Source organism: Amblyomma mixtum, chromosome 1, assembly GCF_055824585.1.
Source record: "Amblyomma mixtum isolate Tamu chromosome 1, ASM5582458v1, whole genome shotgun sequence".
NCBI lineage: Eukaryota > Metazoa > Arthropoda > Arachnida > Ixodida > Ixodidae > Amblyomma > Amblyomma mixtum.
Window position 1 is genome coordinate 230,471,154 of NC_143012.1, and position 21,583 is coordinate 230,492,736.

A 21,583-nucleotide genomic window follows, 5' to 3' on the forward strand; every position below is an offset into this window, starting at 1 on the left:
TTCAGAGAGGTGGGAAAAGCAGGACTCCATTTGCACTCGTGCTCACTTCGTTTTGATTCTAAACCAAAGAATGTGAACTATGGAAGCCTGGCGCTGAAGCAACACGGAGGCACCTGAGCTGAGCTGCCACCTGCCGTGTTCTAAAGAGAACAAGTGCGTTTTACCTTGAATCTGCATTTTTAAAACAAATATCTTCTTACTTTTTGACAGCTCTTTTATATGAAATACCAGGTGGTTGTTCTCAATGTTAACATATTTTTATTTTAAAAATTACGAGAGTTGTACAGATTTGAAAGCTCACTGAGTTTACATTCCCGCACTGCATATTTAAAAAAATGGAGTAACTGCGCATGGCGTCGTCGGCGATGTTACGGTAACCTTCTCTAAATCATCGGTTGCCCAAACAGCATCCGTATTTTAAGCTTAAGTACGAAAGACGGCATTTTATGATCATGCAATGTGAGGAAACCAACTCAATGAGCTTACAAATGCATATTTAGGATGTTGGTTATTGTGAGCCACATCGCCAATTAAGAAGATTTTGAACAATGTCACGTCATTTCATAAGTAGATAGTGCGTCGTTATCTGCGTGCTGCTCCCTCGCTTCGTGCGTTTCACTATGTATACTAGTGTCTTGCTGTCAATGCGCAGTATACCTGCGTGAAATACACATTTGAAGTTTTATTTTTGCCTATGCATGTCTACTGCGTTAGTGCTTTGTTCTAAAATACACGTTTTTATTGGCTGAACAACACAGCTGACGTTCTTGTACCCCGAATTTTGTACATAGATGCGCATTGCGTCAATGTTGTTTTCTTTGCTTACTTTCTGAATGACTGGGACGCTGTTTCTATGTTTTTGTATTTACCTGCATTTATGCGCTATGTTATTGTATAACCCCCCCCCCACTGTAATGCCAAAGGTGCTGTGTGTAGGGAATAAAAAAAAAATAAATAAAAAAATAAATAAATCAAGTTTCAAACCACGGCTGTTTTTATATTTTTGATTTTGAGTGACAATATATCCTTGTTCCCTAAGGCCTAAAATGAAAAAGATGACCAGTTAATTTCTAGAACCTGCTTGCACAGATCGCATCGACTTATGTCTCACAGGTAATGAATAAAAAAAATGGTACATGTTTAAAAAAAAAAATCACCGAATACACTGTGCGTCACCTAAAAAGGACCCAAAAATTAAGAGATATTCTGTCGACTCCCGCTGAAACCCCGGAAGGTGTAGCTACTTAAAATGGTATACAACAAGTTAAAAAAAAAAGAACGGGCACGCAGTGCACTCTCAAGAAATATTCTAGAACTCTATCTTTAGTGTGCGACGTGACAAGCTGGAAGGGAATTAAAGCCCACCGACGATTCCAAGGGAAAAAATTTCCGGTCTTGTTAATGTTACACCATGATAACTTCTTTTTCCAGGAATAGAAACGTGCTTCTGTTTATTTTGTCGCCATACATAGACATCGAGCATTGTAAGCAACCACCTATTATGCACCCGTTGCGATGCACTTGCCTTTCATGCAATGAGCAGGATGACGACCATGGGATCAACAATGACTTGAAAAGAAACATTGTTTACTGGTACAAAAGAATCGTAAAGGTGTAGCTACACTCCGGGCTGGAGACGCTACTGTATAGTGTTAATCGCTTCTCAACTATGCTCCGTATCTTGCGAACCCGATCCTGCTGCTCCTCGGCTGCTTTGGCTTTTCTGTGTTTCTCGATCCTGAGCGAACTTTTTCTGCCGTGAGCGCGTTGCCCCAATGTCCTGGAGTTCATGGCGTCCTCGCCCTCATCTCAGTTCCGAAGGGAATGCCGCCGCCTTAGCGCAGAGGTTATAGCGTTCGGCTGCTGACCCGAAAGACGAGCGTTCGATCCCGGCCGCGGCGACCGCATTTAGATGGAGGCGAAATGCTTCCCGTGTACTATGCGATGCGAGCAGATGTTATAGCATCACTGGTGGTTGAAATTAGCGAAACTCTCTACTAAGGTGTCCCTCATAGCATGAGTTGCTTTGGCATGTTAAACCCTAATAAACGAAACCGAACGAATGTCATACTTTCTACATAACAGATTAATTATAGCTGATTGGTAATTCATAGCCAAGTTTGACGGCGCAAAACGAAAGAGGGGTGCACGGTGTTGATGTTCAGTGCGGCCGCCAAATAGTCCCTTCCAAGCAAGGAAGAAAAAAAACTGATAGACCATGACGTCACTCGGCCAGCGTTCGCAAGCCGAGTGTTTATGAAGCCATTTTCTCCCTCAGTTTTTCACTCTCTCAGTCAGTCCTTGATGTTTTGATTCTGGTGCGTTTTATTGCGCGCGTATGTACGGCGTGTGGCGCCGAGCGTCTACAGCAAGGAGGTTGATGGACAGTGAGTCTGCCGCGCTAATCCGCCCATTCGCGCGCGCAACGGGGCTAGATTTTACCGCACGCTATCACGTGGCGTGATCACGGGGGGACACACTCTTTTTTTCCTATATCTTTACATGTTATGACTTTGCTTCAACTTTGTCGCCGGACGCTCCCTCCTGAGTTTTTTTTTCCTCCATGCTTCCAAGTGATGCGCCTCTTTCACCTCGTTTTCCTCCAGCTTCCTTAGAACCCTACTGAAAAAAGTTCTGTGATGCAATAACCTCATAGATGCTTCATCATAGAATATCATACAATCTTTATGATATATCATACAATTTTTGTGATATTCTGGGACATCTCTATGATGACTGTACGATTTTACAGAAATGTATGACATTTGTATGATAATTTTCTATGATTTGTATGATAAGTCTATGATATATCTATGATAAACTATATAGCGTTTATTGCATCATACAACTTTTTGAGCAGAGAAGTGCACGAAACAACTCGGTGGACGTTCACTTTAGCTCCTTCTCCTTCCTTATTTAACTCATACCTTCCTCCTTTCTCTAAACGCGCGCCTGAGGTATACAGCGAGAAGTGAGACAGGTACTGCACGCGTTCCTTTCATATTAAAACAAAGAAGAAAAGAATGAGTAGACGAACGACCAATAAGACTTTCCACTGTCATCCAGTGTTCAAAGTCGGTGCTTTCTTCCTCCTCACCTTCAATCCTCAGCTGCAGCCCTCCTCTCCCTCTCCCATGCTCATCTAAACTTTTTTATTAACTCTATGGCGTTAAAGGCCCCGTAAGAGAGAGTCTGGCGCCCGCGTTGTCGGCAAAAAATCATGAGCATGACTCTTGTAGGTGGTGGGCACAGAGCAGTGTAGGATGCGGGTGGGCAACCTAGGTCACGAGACCTTGTGGCGTCATCACAGCCTGCCCTCCGGATCGTGACCAAACTGCCTACCATGGCAGGTGATAAATTGATGACTGGTTTGCTCGGGAAGAGCAAACTTGACCTGACAAGGCACACCGCTGGGAACACCTGTCATCTCAAGGCAGGGGGCCTATCGCTTAACCGCGGTACCACTGCGCCGAGAGGGGTAACCCAGGGATCCAAGAGGGGACTCCCAGGGATCTATGAATGTAAAGTACCGAATGAACTGCGGCATATATGGCAGTTAGCCATTACGCTATCGCATCATACTCTTAAGGTGAAGCTTAAATGCTTCTGCATTTTATTTTGCTCGCGCTCATTGTAGCCCATCCTTACGACAAATATTCAAAACACACAAACTCGGCGATACGAACAACCCTTTTTTACAAGCGAAGACGCTTTGGGGAGAACGTGAACCACTGTATAGTCCAGCGAGCATTTTAAAAAAGACCTGTTAGACGTCGGCTGACCCGCCGATGGTTTAGATGAGCGGAAGTCAATAATGTGTGCACATAAGAAGAACATGATGGCTTCATTTAATAAGTTTTGTAAACAACTTGAACCGATTAATGCGAAACCCTTTTATTTTGTCATGCAGGAGAGATAAAGAAGCGCATAAACCATACTAAATAGGGCAATAACTTCTAAATTTAGCTTGCTCTCCCTTGTTTGCAGTCTCTGTACTGGCCAAACAAAACCAATAAATGAAAAAAAAAATGAATACAAAGCATCTGCTGACCGCAAATTGCGTAGGTAAATAAAAATACCATATAGGAAAATCGGTGGCGTCCGTACGATTTCAATAAAGGAAAAAAGAATAATGATTCTTTTAGGCTTCAGCTGCTTTGGTACGACAAGGAGAGCTGGAAATATGGCCCTTGAATTCAGTCCTGCAATAAATCGAACGAACCGAGCAAGATGAGAAGAGGAACGAAACAAACATTGTCTATACGCGGGACAAGTTATCAGCCTTTTCCAACGTTAGTTCTTCCTGTATAAACGATTATTGTGGCACAAGATAAGCGAGTAGACTGCGTATAGCAAAAAACATAAAGCGGAGGCCAGAGCGGGACGGAATCATCGACTTAGCGAACAGCCACTATTCCTACAAATGCAGCAACATTGTGACTAAGGAAAGAAAAATAACAGGATGGTTAGAAGTGTGGAACGCTAATATTTGAGGATCAGCTAGGGTGTGACAGGAAAAAAAATTGAGAGATATGGTCTGTCTCTTGTTCTCGCCATGTCATGCATCCAGATGTTAATCGGAACTTGCCCAAGAATGACTGCATTGGAACTCTGCAGTGGGTTTTGCTGTGCTTACGAAATAAACCACTCTTCTTTCAGGCTTTTTCATCTCCCTCAAGTCCCTAAATGATTCATATTGAGTTAAGGGCAAAGCAACGATTTACGGAAAGTAAAACTGTAGTGCAATTGTTTTAAGTACAGGAAGAGAGCTGAGTGCATCAGGGAAGAACTGCGAGATAATATATTACTAATACAATACTTAATAAATCGGCATGGAGATGGACAGGGCATGTAATGCGAAAGAAAGATAAACCATAGTAGCTGATGGTAACGGTCTGGATTCTATGGCAAGGCAAGCGTAGTATTGGGTGGAAGAAATTTATGAAGTTTGCAGTAATAAGGTGGGTGCAGCTGGCACAAGATAGGGTCAAATGGGTAAACATGGAGAGGCAGTTGCTTGTTTTGCAGTGGCCATAGTCAAGCTGATGAAGATTATGTTGATGATTGAGATGACTGGCACTGAGAGAGCGCTTAGTAGGTAAACACATGCTCGCGGCCTTCATGAAAGGGTGGCAGAACATAAGAGTAGGGTTGGCATTGTTCACCAATGGTTTGGTTTTTGGTTTCTGAAGGTTTAACGTCCCATAGCGACTCAGGCTATGAGGAACGCTATAATGAAGCGCTAGGAAATTTCGCCACCTGAGGTTTTTTACCGTGCACTGACATCACAAAGTGCACGAACCTCTAGAATTTCGCCTCCACCAAAATTCAACCGCCGCGGCCGAGATACAACCCGCGTCTTTCGGGTCAGCAGCCGAGTGCCGTAACCAATGTGCCACCACGGCGGCTGCACTGACCACCAATGATTGCACCACTCTGGGGAGCTTGACGATCATCTTGTGGCATCTCGGGAGGCATTATCGAAGTATTCCGCGGAGCGGGAAACACTTTGGTGCTGTAGGAGAAGCTAACGATTCTAGCACAGATTGTTCTGGCTTTTAATTCGTGCTGTTGATATTCTTACTTGCGTGAAAGCAGGATGTCCGAAGGGAGGAGGGGGTAAACAGGAGGCGGAGGTAAAAGACGTAAAAGCCAGGAGGCAGAAAGAACACAACGGCAAGGAATTAACGATGAACACTTTTCGCTCTGCAGGTGGGTTGTGAGCAAGGCTGGAAGAATGCATTGGACGAAGTAGCAGAGAAGTGTAATATAAAAAGAAGGGTGAGTTTTTGAATGGATAACGAAGTTTAAGAGCCCCATATTCTCTTTGTGTGCGGTGCCCTTGTGGTGGATCAAAGTGGTGATTAACTGGAGCCGGGATTACACCTTAGCCACTCGCAGCGCCGTTTCGGCTGAAAACAAAGAAGCTAAACTGTTAATATCAAAACTTTAACTTCATATAGACTTTTGTTTACATCAGCGTATTCACAAAGCAGTAACAAGTTTTAAAATGAGCCTAATTCTTGAAGCTCAGTAATTTCTACCCTCTTTTTTTCTAGTGAGCAATACCGATCTCCTTGAGAAGCTACGCGCTTTCAGACGTCGCGCCTACACAGCGGCCAAACAACTCATACTTGTCAAGCCTGCAGAAGGAATGATAAAATTCACGGCGTTTTTTCGCCAGAATTTTGCTGTGTCGTCATTTTTAGAGAAACATAAAGCTTCGTGCACCATTTGTTTGCCGCGAACGCGAGACACAGGGAAGCAGCCATGACCAATTTGCCGTGAGGGGAGAGGTTCTCGTTTCGCCGGACGCGGCCATTATGCCCCACGCTATCCGGTGTTAGGCGACCACTCTATTTCTCTGGTCTTGATTAGCGTGAAGGACTAATCCGAAGGCCCAAGGAGTGTTTGCACTCCGCGGGAGGGCACTGGTGATTTGCTGCTCCCAGACCTCACCATCGATAGGGGCACCTTACTTTAAAAGTATTTAATAAGATGAAGACGCTTTGCAGTGCTGCGCCTAGCAGAATTCATGAACGAGAGCCACTACTTTTGCAGTGCGGGTCCCGTTCTGATTTGGGGTGTGCGCTTTTCCGCCTTTTAGCCCGAGGTTCTTTTAACCGGGCTCAGGTGGCCTCGGATCGGGAATTCACGAATGAGTGCATGCGCACATTCAGTGAGCTGACCCAGGCATACAGAGCCTCACGCCAACTCTACCCCCCGCCCCACCCCTCCCTAGATAAGAAACACGCAACACTCTGGCGCAGACTACAGACACACTCTATCCCCTCGCCCCTTACCCTAGCCCACTATCATCCATCCTTTCCCACTCCCGCATGTGCCCTATGCCCAGAACCCTTCGCTTAATTCTTCCCTCCACATCCTTTCCCTCTGCCCGGCGGACCCTCCACCGCGGGACCAAGAGAACCTCAAGACCTGGGAGGACTGGGAGACCCTGCTGCGCTCGGAGGACGCGGCCGTGCAGACCATCGCCACCGGCCGTGCTGCCAGTGTTATGGACCTCAGGAACATAAACACTTGAGTGCAGTGGGGTCGTGCGGGGACCCTGGGGCATGCCCCGAATTCCTTTGTAAATAAAGTTTTCTCTCTCTCTCTCTATTTTTGCGGTGCGGGTCGCGTTTTCATTTGGGGTCTGCTCTTTACCGCATTCATTTTTTTTTTCTTGTCACCTCCCCTGATTCTTTCCGGTCTCTCTCTGTCTCTGTCTGTCTCTGAGGCAGTCTTGTAGCGGGTAACTCACGGAAAATTTTCCGCAAAACTTATTTCATAGCAGAAGAATAAAACTTGCTGGATTGCACGCCTAACTGGACGACAGCGTACACACGCGCAGTCACGCGCTCTGATTTACATTATTCCCTGTTTGGAATATTTTTTCTAGGTTAGTCCATGTTCGCGCGTTTGCTCCATCAGAGAGCAACGGTCCTTGTCGATACAATTCGATTGTCTTTGTCCGTTTGTCCCCGTTAGCAAATGTCACTGCTTAGGTTCTAATAAAAAAAAATACAAGTATTGTGCACTTCGTAGATAATACGCATAGAAAAGATGTTTGCTTTATTGTTTCTTTCCTTGTGATTTTGATAACACGTTGTTACCTAACACTGTAGAACGTAAAAAGGTAAAGGTAAATTGGTTTTTGGGGAAAGGAAATGGCGCAGTATCTCTCTCATATATCTAGGCGGACTCCTGTACCGCGCCGTAAGGGAAGGGGGGAAGGTGGGAGTGAAAGAAGAAAGAGAGAAAGAGGTGCTGTAGCGTAGCCCTTTGGAATATTTTCGGCCACTTGAGGATATTTACTGTGCATTGACATCGCACAACACACGGTAAAAATTGTAAATTGGTTTATTGAGGAATAGAAAATGGCGCAGTATCTGTCTCACATATATCGGCGGACACCTGAACCGCGCCGTAAGGGAAGGGAGGAAGGTAGGAGTGAAAGAAGAGAGAGAGAAAGAGGCGCCGTAGTGGAGGTCTCCGGAATAATTTCGACCACCTGGGAATCTTTAACGTGCCCTGACATCGCACAGCACACGGGCGCCTCTTGCGTTTCGCCTCCATCGAAACGCGGCCGCCGCGGTCGGGTTCGAACCCGGGTACTCCGGCTCGGTAGACGAGCGCCTTACCACTGAGCCATCGCGGCGGGTAGCAGCACACGGTCGCCTTTTGCGTTTCGTCTCCATCGAAAAGCGACTGCCGCAGTCGGGTTCGAACCCGAGTACTCCTGCTCGTTAGACGAACGCCTTAACCACTGAGCCACCGCGGCGGCTCTATAACGTGCTAACAAAAACAAGTTGCACATAAATTGAGTGAACAAAAACCGAAGGAAACAAATTAACGGACATTCTAATTGATTTTAGCCGTTGTTCAGCACCGACGAATGGCTTCATGACGTTATCGATCATTACAGGTGCTCGCGATTGTGGGAGGTCAAGTATGAATCTGTCGGTGCGAACCTGTCCCTAATACGTTGGCTGCTAAAATGCTTAGTAATTAACTCTTACCTTCCATTGAGCAAACTAAGGGACGCGCAGTTTGATATAGTGCGGCCCTGTTTGAAGATGTCGAAAAATATTATTCAACGATGTGAAATATAAGTATCTATTGCCGCCAAACGTTCTTTCGCGTGCAGAGAAATTTCAATTGTTGAATGTTCCTGTTTTCGCCTGCAATCAATTCAGAGGCTTAGCATCGCTGATACGTGGTAGCCCAGGCGTATACCGGATTATCGGACGTCTTCGGGCCCGGGAATCGGCAAGGTGTGGTCCTTAGAGGCCATCGCGTATGCGCAGCCTGCTTCCGGTAATCCGGTATGCTTCTACGGCAGTACAATTGTTCAGCACTTTTATTCTATTGCCGTTTACTTCGAAGCAAGTTGCGGAGATTTCGGGTAGTTTTGATTTTACTTAGTGTAGGCTCTTGAATAACACTAATAGGGGTTATATTAACGAGGATTACTGTACCGGCACCTCTACGCAGTTGCAGTAGTCCAGTCTTTCTCTTTAATAAAAAACGCACTCTTAGATGCGGAACTTTTCGAAACGTGGAAGCCAAGTCATGGTAAAACTTCCTCGCTGTCGAGTCGCTTACGCTGAAGTTGAGGGTTTAATTCTGCAGGTTGTTCTGTGAAGCTTTGAGTACACCATTAACTTCATATCTGTCGTTCGTTCTTTTTAAACTGAGGTTAGCACGTACTGTACCATATTAACGGAGCAGATTGTTAAGAAAGTAGTCATTTCTCAACTTTAACGACTTGGCGGGCAATACCTCTATACAATATCTAAAATGTAATATCTAAAAAGTGCTACGTCTGATTCAAGGATATGCATATCAAATATTTTGTAAAATTGAATAATGCAGCGAGAATAAAACAATTTCAAGTTACATTCGAAATGAAGAAATCAGTTTAAGTCACTAAAAAGCCTAAGCAATAGCGTGTTTCCTAATCCATACCTTCAAGAACATAACTGAAAGGCTGGGTAACTTCCGCCTCTCGCACTACGCGGAATCGTTCATTTATTCCTTTGTGGAGAGTTAAATGCTTTCCTTTTTCCGTACCTCTCTCTACCCAGATTTTACTTGAAACCGTCGATAACAAAAACCGTCGATAACAATATTCAACGCCATGAAAGGGGCTCGAAGGCCACCGGCAAGTTCCTTCCAAAGATCTGCAAGAGCAGAAGAAAAAAACTTGGCGCAAAAGACGAAGAAAAGCCTGAAGAGTAGAAAAAAATTGACCGATGACTGCTAAAGCAGGGTAGAACTGGTCCGGAAGTCCATGTCGACAGCAACGCCAGCGCGAATGTTTGCCTTGGATTTGCATACGCCTTGTCCATAAAAACTGCCGGGAGCAACACACGGCCTCACTCAATTTGCGTCTCCCTCTGCGACTGCAACAAGACCGGCGCCAGAGAAGCACTGCGGGGATCCCAGGAGGGCGTGAGATTGCCGCTTTGTGTCGTGATTTATACAGACAGGTCGTGTTTGCTTGAGAAAATTTCGTGCAGTGTGCTGTAAGATCTGCGAAATCAAAGGCGCAATTGTTGCTACCAAGGGCTCGTTTTGCGACGCCATATTGCTCGCTTGACTGTTCAGTGCACGCGGAAATTAAGAAGCAAGCGTTAGTGCGAATACTCCAAAAAATGCTTGCTGGTTTTCACCATGGGAACAGTGTCAAGATCTATACAGAGCACCCACCCTGAGCCTCCACGCTCAATTACTCTTGTTATTCGTGGCTTTATCGCAGCCGATGCTCTCGAACCATAAGGACGGCGTAATTGAAGCTAAAGTTTAACAGCAAATTAGACGGAATGCAGACAGAAAATTGCCTGAACAATCGCAAAGCGATCTATGTAATCATTAATTTCCAGTTCTGGATTTTCTTTGCGGGGTTTTGCGGGAGATGACGTGCACCGAAATAACGTTAAGCAGGCCAAACATTAAATTTGAATTAAGTTCCGTTGACAGTTTACCGGCTCAATCGGATGTCGAACCTACGGCCTTGTCGAGCTCGCTAGAAGAGCACCTTAGTCGCAAGTCTGCTGCGTCTTGTCTCAGCACTGCGTAGTGTGCACATTTAAAAAGCGCGAGAATGGAAGAACATGCTCTCAAGCCGCACCGCTCTTATCTACTGCGGCGCAGTCAGCGTGCTTTGTCTGTTGGCGGAAAGGCAATTGGCGAAAAGAATATAAGTGCACGATTCGAAAAAAAAAAAGCATGTCAGACAAGTACACAGCGTGGCGAGTAGCGGCAAATGTAAAACAGAAAGAGGTGACGCTACACTCCTGTTTTCAAATGGGGGTGTAGGCATTCAAAGCAGTCCCGAATTTTAGAATAGCAGTTGGTGCGCACTGTGTGCTACAGCCCTGCCTGCTTTTCCTAAACAAAAGGTTCAAGTCGAGCGCCACGGCCTTTCTTCAAGCGCACATGTATACCCCTGCCGGAGTTCCCTGTTTTTCTCAGCCTCTTATGGTGTGCTGCGCAGGTCAAGGGTGAGTGCATTTTTGGGAAATAAAGTACAAGTTAAAATTTTTATTTTTTAATCGGTAATTAAAAACAAATGGGGTCATTACAACATCGGACTATTATGTATTTATGTGCGGAGATTCAAGATCAAGAATTCGTATTATGCGATTTAACAACCAGCACAGTTTCTAGCCTAATACCTGCGTTTGCGAAAATATCGTATCATCTTTCCCTGCTTGACGAAGCTGAAACGAAGGTCGTTTTCTATGCATATTTATTATTATCCCCGTCATCGAAGTGTTTTTTGAATCTATGGCAAGAAAATATCACAAGACGAAGCTTTCTTTGAAATCCAGGAAAGCTCTGCTACAGTGGCACCGATTACGCATGTCCGCTTTGGATGGTGACTTTTTTTTGTTGCCTTTATGTCTGTATCAAGCCAATTTTAAATCATGAAACGCCTCTTCTTCAGTACGGCGTTATAAGGTTAAAGACAGAATTGTTTCTTTTATCCAGTACTGCACTGTTGAGTAGGGCACTGTCAGAGTAAAACACGCTATTTATTTAACTTTTTTGTGTAATCACAAAAATGACCGAAGCCAATAGCTATAGAAACCATGGAGCATCGGGATGTCTGTTTTTATTTTTGTAGCTCTCAATCAATGGGTTATTAATAAAAGAAGAAGAAAAACAACAACATGCCGCTGGCAGGATCTGAACCCAGGACCTCTGAATTTAGCGTCCGGTGCTCTACCAACTCAGCTGCGGCGGCGGCTGTCGAATCTGCTGCTTGCGGGGGTATTTATGTGTTGTGTAAGCGAAACCTAAAAGCTTTCACCTGCGCTAACCTCATCCATAGTGGCGGACATAGTAAGTCCTGAATTACGGCGAATGCCACGTAGGAACGTGGTCTAACGGTAAGGGCGGAGGCTGTGGAGCTGCTGAAGTAAGGGGGTAATCACATGAGAACAAGTTAGATCAGAATTTCCACAAGGATTGGGAGTTAGACATTTTTGTGTGAGAATGAGGGACATGCATTTGTATTGACGACGCGCATGTCACCTATCGCCTACTGCGTGAATTTATGTCAACATGCTTCCATCGTAGTAATGCGAGAAGGTACCGAGACACGTTGCCGCCCGCATTCTTATCTTCTTCTGATTCAGGGGTAAGTATTGCCTCTACAGTCTTTATTTGGGTCGATGAATAAGCCATGGAAGTATTCACTCTATGGGCACCTTGCTAAAGTGCAATTGGAACCTTGGTGCTTTATATTTTGCCCTGTCCTCCCTCAGCCTCTTCAACACTCAAGGGAATCACTGCGAATGGGAATTACCCTCTGTGTGTGGCAGCTAACATTAATGCCATCGTTAGGAAGCAAAACGGCTTAGAATTGAGCCTAAGAACAGAAGGTAGCCAAGTGGAAACGAATGGCGGCCACACATGCTTTTCACTTAAAGACTAAACAGAACACGCAGCTCGAGCTAAGATGCCATCACAATCCTACAGGAAACCGACAGGGCTAGCGTAGAGGAAGAAATAACGCGGGCAACGAGTCTCCAAACACCAAATACTTTTTGAGCCATTCATGGACGGGAAAATTCCGGGGGGCTCTTTGTTGACCTAAAGTGCGGTGAGGCGAAAGCCATAAGCGCGGTGTTGCTGCTTGGGTCACTGATGTGTGGTTAAGATGTTAAGCTTCGCCTCTAAGAGCGGAACGCGACAGCGTCTTGCAACGCTGCCAGAGAGTCCATTAAACGCCATCGCCCGTTCGGTTCTACGCCTTGCTCGTCGGTAAATTGGTTTTTGAGGAAAGGAAATGTATCTGTCTCGCATACCTGGGTGAATACCTCAACCTCGCCGTAACGGGAAGGGAGGAAGGTGGGAGTGAACGAAGACACCTTGTTCACTAGACGTGCCTTTGTTCATTCTAAACCATCGAGCAGGCATGGCGGAGCAATAAAGACAAAAGAAGGCATGACGGAGTGGTAGCGTTCTCGTCTCGCACTCCGGAGACCGGGGTTCGATTTCCAAGCTCGGCCAATTTCCTACTTGGTTTTATTTATTTATCTGGTCTGAACAGAAAGGTTAATTAGTCTAATTGGTTAAGTAAGCAATTAACTAAACTCAGTCCCACTTACTTGGAGCGATCCCACTTACGATCCCTTCAATTGGCTGCATGGTTAGTAGTCAAAGTACAATTGGCTCCATTTGAAATTCGTGCACTGTGACGTCACGACAGTTTCGACCTATTGAAAAGCGTGACATTTCTGTCGACAACCCCTGCTTACAACGTTGAAGCATTAGAGGCTTCCGCCTTAAAAACGGCAAGAAACCCAGCTTTGGAGCTGGCTGCCGGAGCGTGAAAACTAAGACCAGAAAAGGTGCCAAGAGAAAATGTCGCTAACAGACGGCGGAGAAGCGATACAGCACCTTTATTGTACGGAGATCACTTTTGTTAATTGCCTAGGGGGAAATTACGACGTCCCTAATTGCAGTGCCACCACTCGCGTGCCTTTCGTCCCTCTTGCGAGGCTCAAAATAAGATGGCGCACGCTCTCCTGCCGCATGGGCGGTCGTTTAGCCCCTGTCTGCCACGAACGCATAGCTTCACTGTCCAGCTACATCCGCGTTTCTCGAGCCCTGACTGGCATCTTTACCTGACCGTCGCCTCCCGCCTACGGCTCATCTTGTCGTTATTTTTAAGGCGGAAGCCTTTAATGTCTCATCGTTGTAAGCAGCAGTTGTCGACAGAAAATGTCACGCTTTTCAATTGGTGGAAACGGTCGTGACGTCACAGTGCGCGAATTTGAAACGGGGCCAATTGTAATTTGGCTAGTAACCATGCAACCAATTGAAGGGATCGTATAGTGATGCTCCAAGTAAGTGGGACTGAGCTTAGTTAATTGCTTAGTTACCCAATCAGCCTAATTAGCTTTACTAGTCAGGCCATATAAATAAATAAAACCGATTAAGAAATTGGTCGAGCTCAGGAATCGAACTCCGGTCTTCGGCGTGAGAGACGAACATGCTATCCACTCCGCCATGCCAGCTCGATGGTTTGGAATGAACAAAGGCGCGTCTAGTGAATACGGTGTCTTCACTCACTCTCATCCTCCTCCATTCCCTTCCCGCGAGGTTTAGGTGTCCACCGACAAATGAGAGACAGATACATTTCCTTTCCTCAAAAACCAATTTACTGACGAGCGAGGCGTAGAACCGAATGGGCGATGGAGTTCTATGGACTCCTTGGCAGCGTTGCAAGACGCTGTCGCGTTCCACTTTTTGGGGCATCAGTGACCACACTTTAGGTCAAAAAAGTGCCTCCCTGAATTTTGTGAGACAGTTACTGCGTAATTTCCTTTCCTCAAATACAATTTTCATTTTCTTCATTACGGCTCCTCTTTATCTATCTTCTTTCACTCCCACTTCCTCCCTTCCTCTACGGTGCGGCTCAGGTGTCCACCGAGATGACAGAGAATTACTGCGCCATTTACTTTCCTCAAAAAGCGTAGCGTTCAAAGGGCAAGGCATCGCGCTGAACTGGTGGTGTTCCGTGGACTCCCTGGCAGCGCTACAACGCGCTGTCGCGTTCCACTCCTAAAGGCGAAGCTTAAGCGTCATTAATTAGCAGTTAATTAGTATTCAGGCATTATTCACTAATTAAACATTAATTAGTGATTTGCCATCACTTAGTAATTAGTACTCAATTATATGTGACGCCACCGGTGCCACAGAAACAGCGAAGGTGGTGCGGAAAACGCTTCCGCCTCTACCCACTTTAGACAGTCAAAGTGCCCCCTGAATTTTTTTCTTATTCTTTAATTTTCTTGAGTCCTCCCTGCTCGCCTTTCACTTTTTTTTTCCGACATGGTCTGGCAGAGCCTGTCCAAGCAGCGGTGCATCATAGACGACAGCTGACGTCGCTGCTTCCTACGTCACCTGAAGATTTTATGACTTATATATGTTCATCTCTTTACAAGGCAAAAAAAAAAATTGTGGAAAACTTCCTGCATGCTTTTCTGAAATATACACGTAAGTACGCTGTTCCCTCAGCTTAATTTCATCCGTTATTAAGGTAAGCCTTCTTTAGCATTTCGGCAGTTTATTTATAGTGCCTGTTTTATAGTTTTTTTAAAGCCATGGCCAAATATTTCTCAGAAAAGAAATTGATTCTTTTAAGGCTTTATGCAGAAAAGCGAGCGGTTTTATATTTCAGTGGTTGCTGACACTTCTAGAATAAATTAGGTTCCTCTTCGTTCAGTTTTATGTTATTAATGCAGCCACTCCGGTGCAATTCGCTAAAACTAAAGCAGCAAATGCTGTTTAATGTGATCAAGAATATAATCCTAAGATACAATTCTTAAAGCTGCAAAACGTTAATATTTGGTTAGGTGGATTCTATTTTTTTTTTTTGGGGGGGGGGGGGGGAGGCACTGGCGGTTGCGAATAATAAACGGATAAGAGAACGCCACGCAATGCGACTGAATTAAAGATTGTCCTTTTTTTACGGCACAGAAAGCTAATCTGTGAAATCGATGACCCTCACAGGCTAATTAAGAAGTTTGCTAAATCTAGTTTGCCGTTAATTTAACTATCTCTCCGGCCAAATTGAATCGTTATTCATTTATAAGTTGGCTTCTCTATGCTCTACTTCGCCGAATCACTCTGAGGCAGTGGAAAAGAAAAGCGATCAGTGTTTTCAGCGGAAAATACAGTGCAGTGTTCTTTGCTAGGCGTTTGGCAAGGAAATTAGAAATATGCGCGAGGCGAAGCATAACAAAATGTTCTACGAAGCCAAACGTACCTAATATAGAGCTTCAACATCGCAAATCCGATAGATGGTGGTGCGCCTTACGAGGCGTACGGAAAAAAAAAATAACAGGAAATACATTCTGAAATAACTTTTGGAAATCATAAATCACGTTTAGAGCATGTTCAGTAATTATTAGAAGAGGTAATTATTCTTACGAGAATATGCTACTGGATATCGCATGCAATAAGCATATGCCGACGTTTTTTGTTTTAATCCAGCAGACAGATAAAATGACATACGTAAAAAAGAGCTAATAAAAATTGACGCAACCTGAAATACGAAGTAGTTATCACGTAATACCGTTTACGAAGGCAAAAGAAGCCATGCAGAAGAGGAAATAATAATGCACGTAAGCTTCAACGTAAATCGAACTCACTTCTCAGACTGATGAGGATATTACCGTTAACAGCGACATCCTCATGAAGCTTGCGTTTACCCGTCTTTGTGTTTCTTTTGAGCTTTGTAAACTTTACACACAGACAGTAAACAGCAAGGTTTACGTGCTACCTTTGAACACAGATTCTTGTGAGACACATCCATCCCTGAGGACAGCGATAAGACTTGTAGAGGTACGTAATTCATTCAGGCGCCGTCGTATTAGTGATTAACACTGAAAACCGGCCCTAATACCATCCAACAGCGCTGCCGGTGACAGAAGCAGGGTACGCGTCCAGGTGCCTTCTCGCGTCGCTAATGCGGACTTAACGAGAGGGCGCGCTTAGGAGAAAGCCTCTTCGCTTTCTCGAAAAGCGTAGGACAGACGGGGAGAGCGCGTTGAGGCTGGCTAGAAACATGCAGTGTGTAGCGCGGACCAGACTTTCAATTAGGGCGAATTACCGGCCCTAGCATCAGCGACCAACTTCAGCGACGGTCTAGCGGTCCACTTTCTTCGAAGACCCACCGCGCGTTGTCTCTGCGCCTCCCATTGTGCACACAGTTGAGCTGGCTGCCTCAGACCACGCCACCCGCTGAAGTAAACGTCACCAGAGTGAAGACTTATAGGACTCAAGGGAAAAGTTTCAGCATGCTCTGAAGGGAGCTTCTCTCTCTCCTTGAAACGTGGAATAAAGCTTTCTGTAGGGTCAATGCCTCCCGCTTTCCGTACTTGGTTTCCGGAAAGAAAATCAAGATAAACAGGCGCAACCAGCTTGCCCGGCCGGTTACCTTTTGTTCGCTGCACCTAATTCTAGTCCGCGTGCGTGCGTGCCTACGAGCCCCAAACTTTGCTCGTCCCCCTCAAAGATATTTCTGTTTGCTTTACGATCAGTAAACACTGGGTAATTTTGTCCCTGTCGGCAGAACTACGTTATAGTAAACTGCACCCTTACCTCATGAGTGCTCCTTGACTCTTAGCTCGAGGCTATCTGTTGGCTCTCTGCGACAGCCCCAGATTTATGTGGAAGTAACAAGTCGCGGATTTTCGTTATTATCTCGCCTGACGTTAGTTCACGTCCAAGGATGCACGATGCATGTCTACCAATAATGTTGAAGTACTATAAGCCATAGGGTCAGCCTTTATGTACAGGAGTTGCTCCTAAGGTCTTCAAATTTGATAAATGGTTTCTGTGTGTCTTGTTACTGCCATTATTAAAACAGGATAGTGGGAATGTTTTTGGGGATAAACAACGTATAGTTAACTTCTGAGATGAACTAACAAATAAGGTTTAAAAAATTTAAAATAATGATTGTTATTTGAGAATTGGTGTCTTACACAAGCAGAAAGCAACGGAGCATGTAAGAAAGCGGTAGACAGAACATTAGTTTTGAGCAAAGACGATGATGGCAATGACATAATATAATCAAAAGAAAACATTCGACAGAAGTCTGTCTGGTTGGGAAATTTAATGTTAGGAGAAGGCGTCAATTACCTTCTCTTAACACATAATATAATGAGTGAGATTTATGAGCACCCGTTTCTGATACCACTGTGCACCATCAACTGTGTACATGGCCAGGGACTTCGCTCTTGCACACCCGTGGTCTTCGAAAGGCTGGTCAGTCTTACACTAATGACTCCCATTTCTACTTCTGGTTAATGAAAATATTTATGCTCCAAGTTTATGTTCCTTTTTCCTCATAACCGGACTGCATTTATTACCGCTTTGAAAGTTACTTTTTGACAGAATCTTTTATGCCTAGTAGCAAATTTAGCTTTAAAAAATTCTTCACATAATTGTAGACTAGCCAAATTATAATGGCGTCAATGACAGGCACTGGTGCGCATGAAATGGATTAGCCAGGAGTACTACGACCTATAACAGACAGTGCAGCGGGTGTAGTTCACCGTGTGACCCGACTGGAGTCGTCGGTAATGGCCCACTTTGAAGAGCCGTCGATCACAGCGCCATAATATTCAAGTAAAGCCCCACAGCGTAGGAGAGTTTTCAAGCGGTCCCCATTCTTTCGCCTTACTCCCCTATTGAAAAATCCGGTATCGCGGCAAACCGGATTTTACCGGAACATATCGGTTTCATACCGGTCCGGTATCACTCTCATACCGGCGAGACCCGTCCGGTTTGATGGCTATCCCGGTTCATACCGGTCCGGTATCGATACCAAACCGGACAGACCGCTCCGGTACGGGGCTCATACCGGGCAGTCCATTCCCGGTTCGAAGCTCAAATCGGACAGACCAGTCCGGTACGGAGCTCAAACCGGACAGACTAGTCCGGTACGGAGCTCAAACCGGACATACCAACCTGTATTCAGAGCGATATGTGCTGCGGTTCTGGTGCTTGGTCTGCAGATTGACTGTTGTACGCCAGCAGATATTTTTTAGGGGAAGGGGGGGGGGGGGGGGGGGCAGCGTGCGCATAAGTGCGATAATCAACACATACACGGTTTTGTTGAAAGGTCTAGAAAAAGAAAAGGGCTAAGCGTGAGCTTCGCAGTGGCAAAACATGCAGTTTGTGCATGAAAGGCGGGGGCTGCTTCCCGTGCAGCAGCCTGACAAAGCCAGGGCGGCTGTGTGCGGGCAACCGGCTAGTATATATCCGCCAGCAGCCTTCGTAAGTCCTTCGAAGATTACTCTGGATTTCACAGTGCAGAACTTCAAGTATTGGTGAAAACAGCGCGAAAGAAGAAGCCCGAAGGCGAAACGAGGAAGCGACAGGAACTTCCTTCACTTCCTCGTTTCGCCTTCGGGCTTCTTCTTTCGCGCTGTTTTCACCAATATCAGAATGGACCAACTAGCCCAGCAAAAAGTTCTACAGAACTTCAAGACTGGCTGATAAACATGGCGAGCCTCCGGTGACTGCGCCAGAGGCTCAAAAAGGTTTGTTACTGTCACGTTCATTGCAGCAGCTTTCTTAATGTTCGCTAGCGGCAGCCTCTAGCGACGCATCGATGAAGAAAGAAAACTCTTGGTTTCGTGCAGGAATTCTTTGCACTTCTTCTTCAAGTGATCGCCCATTGATAACGCAACTTGTCCAAGCGTCATCGCGAGCGGCCCCACCCTTCACTCTATCAGGAACACACACTAATCACAAATCGCCCAGAACATTTCTATCGACAAACAAGAAAAGGTTAATTCAACGGAGCCGGCAGCTTGGGGTGTTCCCTTAAGGGCGACGCTTCGTGCTAGCTAAAAGATACAGCGCTCGAGAGAACAAAATAAAAACAAAAACCATGTGTAGAAACCTTCAACGAGTAACCCGTCTTTACGCAATTTTTTTTTAAAGTTTTTTTCTTTCCTCTCCTCACCGCCTTTGCTTTTCCTGGGTCCGGTCGGAAAAAAAAAAAACCTGCGCATTCCTGGCTTTTCTGTCCTGTCCCTTCCAGTGCCGTTCCCCGAAGCGGCGCGGAGGCGCTCACTCTACAATCCACGACCGAGCATTTTAAGCCGCCCTCCCGACCACGCTACCCGCGAGGCTTCCATGAAGTGGCGAGGAGGTTCCGATTCTGCTTGTTCACTGTGCCCGGTCGCAGCGCGGTGACTTTATGCAGAAGTCCTCCCCCGCCTTTCCTGCGTTTGTTTGGAACAGGTTTTTCTCTCCTGCGGCTGGGAAATTGAGTGTCAAGCATTGAAGGTAGCTGCGAAAACACGCTGGCACTCGCTCGTTGGCGTTGAATTTGTGTTATACAATTTTTTGCGCCTTTCTTCGTGTTGCCTTGATCAATCCATGATCAAAGATGACATCGCCTTTCATGCGTACGTCCAGTGCAAATATGGTGGAACCCTATCATCCTTGTCTCAGTGATGAATGACTTCGCTCCGAAAGACGTGAGTGGTGAACATTTGACCGGTGGAGGCCACGGCGGTGAAGGCGGATTTTATGACGGCGACGTCGTGCTGCTAGGACGTAAGTACGCATTTTAAATCACTCTGTTCTTTAAGTACTGCCTCCGTCTCGGGGATATGCTCGGCGTCAACAGAAACGTTCTAACTGTCCAGTGTCTTTTAACTAAAACTTTGTAGATTGCACAGCGTAGAGGGACGGAATAGCGGAAAATTTTCTTTCAGTTACATACCGAAATTGCTTGTCCTTCATGATAACACGACTAAAATTAGTTTTATAGTTTGTATTCTTTCTTTACAGAGGCATGTGGTGTACACGTGCGAGAGCAATCATCGATAAGCGTCCTGAGGGGGAGCGGCTCAAGCCCTTGAACAAACATCAAGCATCGCATCGATGCTGCGGTATGTGCCGTAAATAATGGAGGATGACCACGCAAGCATCGGAATCGTCCGAGCAACCTGTTTACACGCCAACAATGTTACGACGCAGATTTTTAATACATTATTGATTCAAATATGGAAGGCGTGAAATGCATTCACGATACTGAGCATTGCCAATGCTCAGGGCCTGGCGTCTTGAGACGCCTTGCTTGTCTGTGGCTTGTCTGGGCCCACGAGGGCCCGCAATTCAGAGCCCCGTTTGTGCTACTCGGGTATGCATTTGTAATTATTGCATACAGGTCCACCTCGGGAATGGAATTTTTATTCCTTCGGCAACGTGGGCAGCAGTTATGGTGGCACCCAAAGATTCGCGTTTCTGCAAGGACGCAGCCTTTGGACGACTCCACAACTCCTGGAAAGGAGCGTTACAGGGCAAGCTTGCCATCGGAACCTGAAGTCAGAAGCCTCGACAGTGGGCAGGAAGCCAATGACCCCTGAAAAGCTACAAGCCATTGGCCGTAAGTTGCATGTCACAGTGCTCAATGCATTATGTTGTGTGTCAGTGCCCAATTAAATGATAAGCTGGGAGCATTATGTACTACCAATCATATTTTCTTTTCTGCAGGTGCTTTTCACTACTTCATTGGCCAGCACCCTGTAGAGACCCCAGCGCCGGTAGATCGTCGCAAAGAGTTAAATTATTACCTCAGTGAGCTGGTTCAAGACATGCGAAAAAAATAAACATCTTTTGGAGTTTTTGATGCATTATAATACTCACCAACCTACCAATACTTGGTAAAAGCTGGGAGCAAATAACACAATTGCACATCGACTGCAATACGAGTCGCTGATAATCGCAGATTACCAGTTTCTGAGGCTCTGTATATTGCAGCATTTGGCATGTACACTTATGGCCCCAGTTTTTGGGCAGATTTAGTCCAAGTGGAATATATTTGAAGCATTTTATTCCTGCCTTTGTCCTGTGATAAAGAGCCCTCCTGTATAATACGGGCCTAGCCTGTAGAATACAGGACTGTCCTGTAATCCGGTATGAATTTTAAACCGGAACTGCATACCGGGTTATTGTACAGGATTTGCGATACCGGATTACCGGAGTATCCTGTACAAAACAGGAGAGTCCTGTATTATACAGGACTGTCCTGTTT

General features: G+C 45.6%; 1 long non-coding RNA gene across 1 annotated transcript; it reads left to right on the forward strand.

Moving 5' to 3' along the window:
* The first annotated feature begins 19,540 nt into the window (after positions 1-19,540).
* LOC149371116 (uncharacterized) lies at positions 19,541-21,173 on the forward strand. Its single transcript, XR_016291848.1, has 4 exons — positions 19,541-20,100; positions 20,338-20,438; positions 20,717-20,935; positions 21,043-21,173. It is a non-coding gene; the product is annotated as an uncharacterized LOC149371116 (long non-coding RNA).
* Positions 21,174-21,583: the final 410 nt, after the last annotated feature.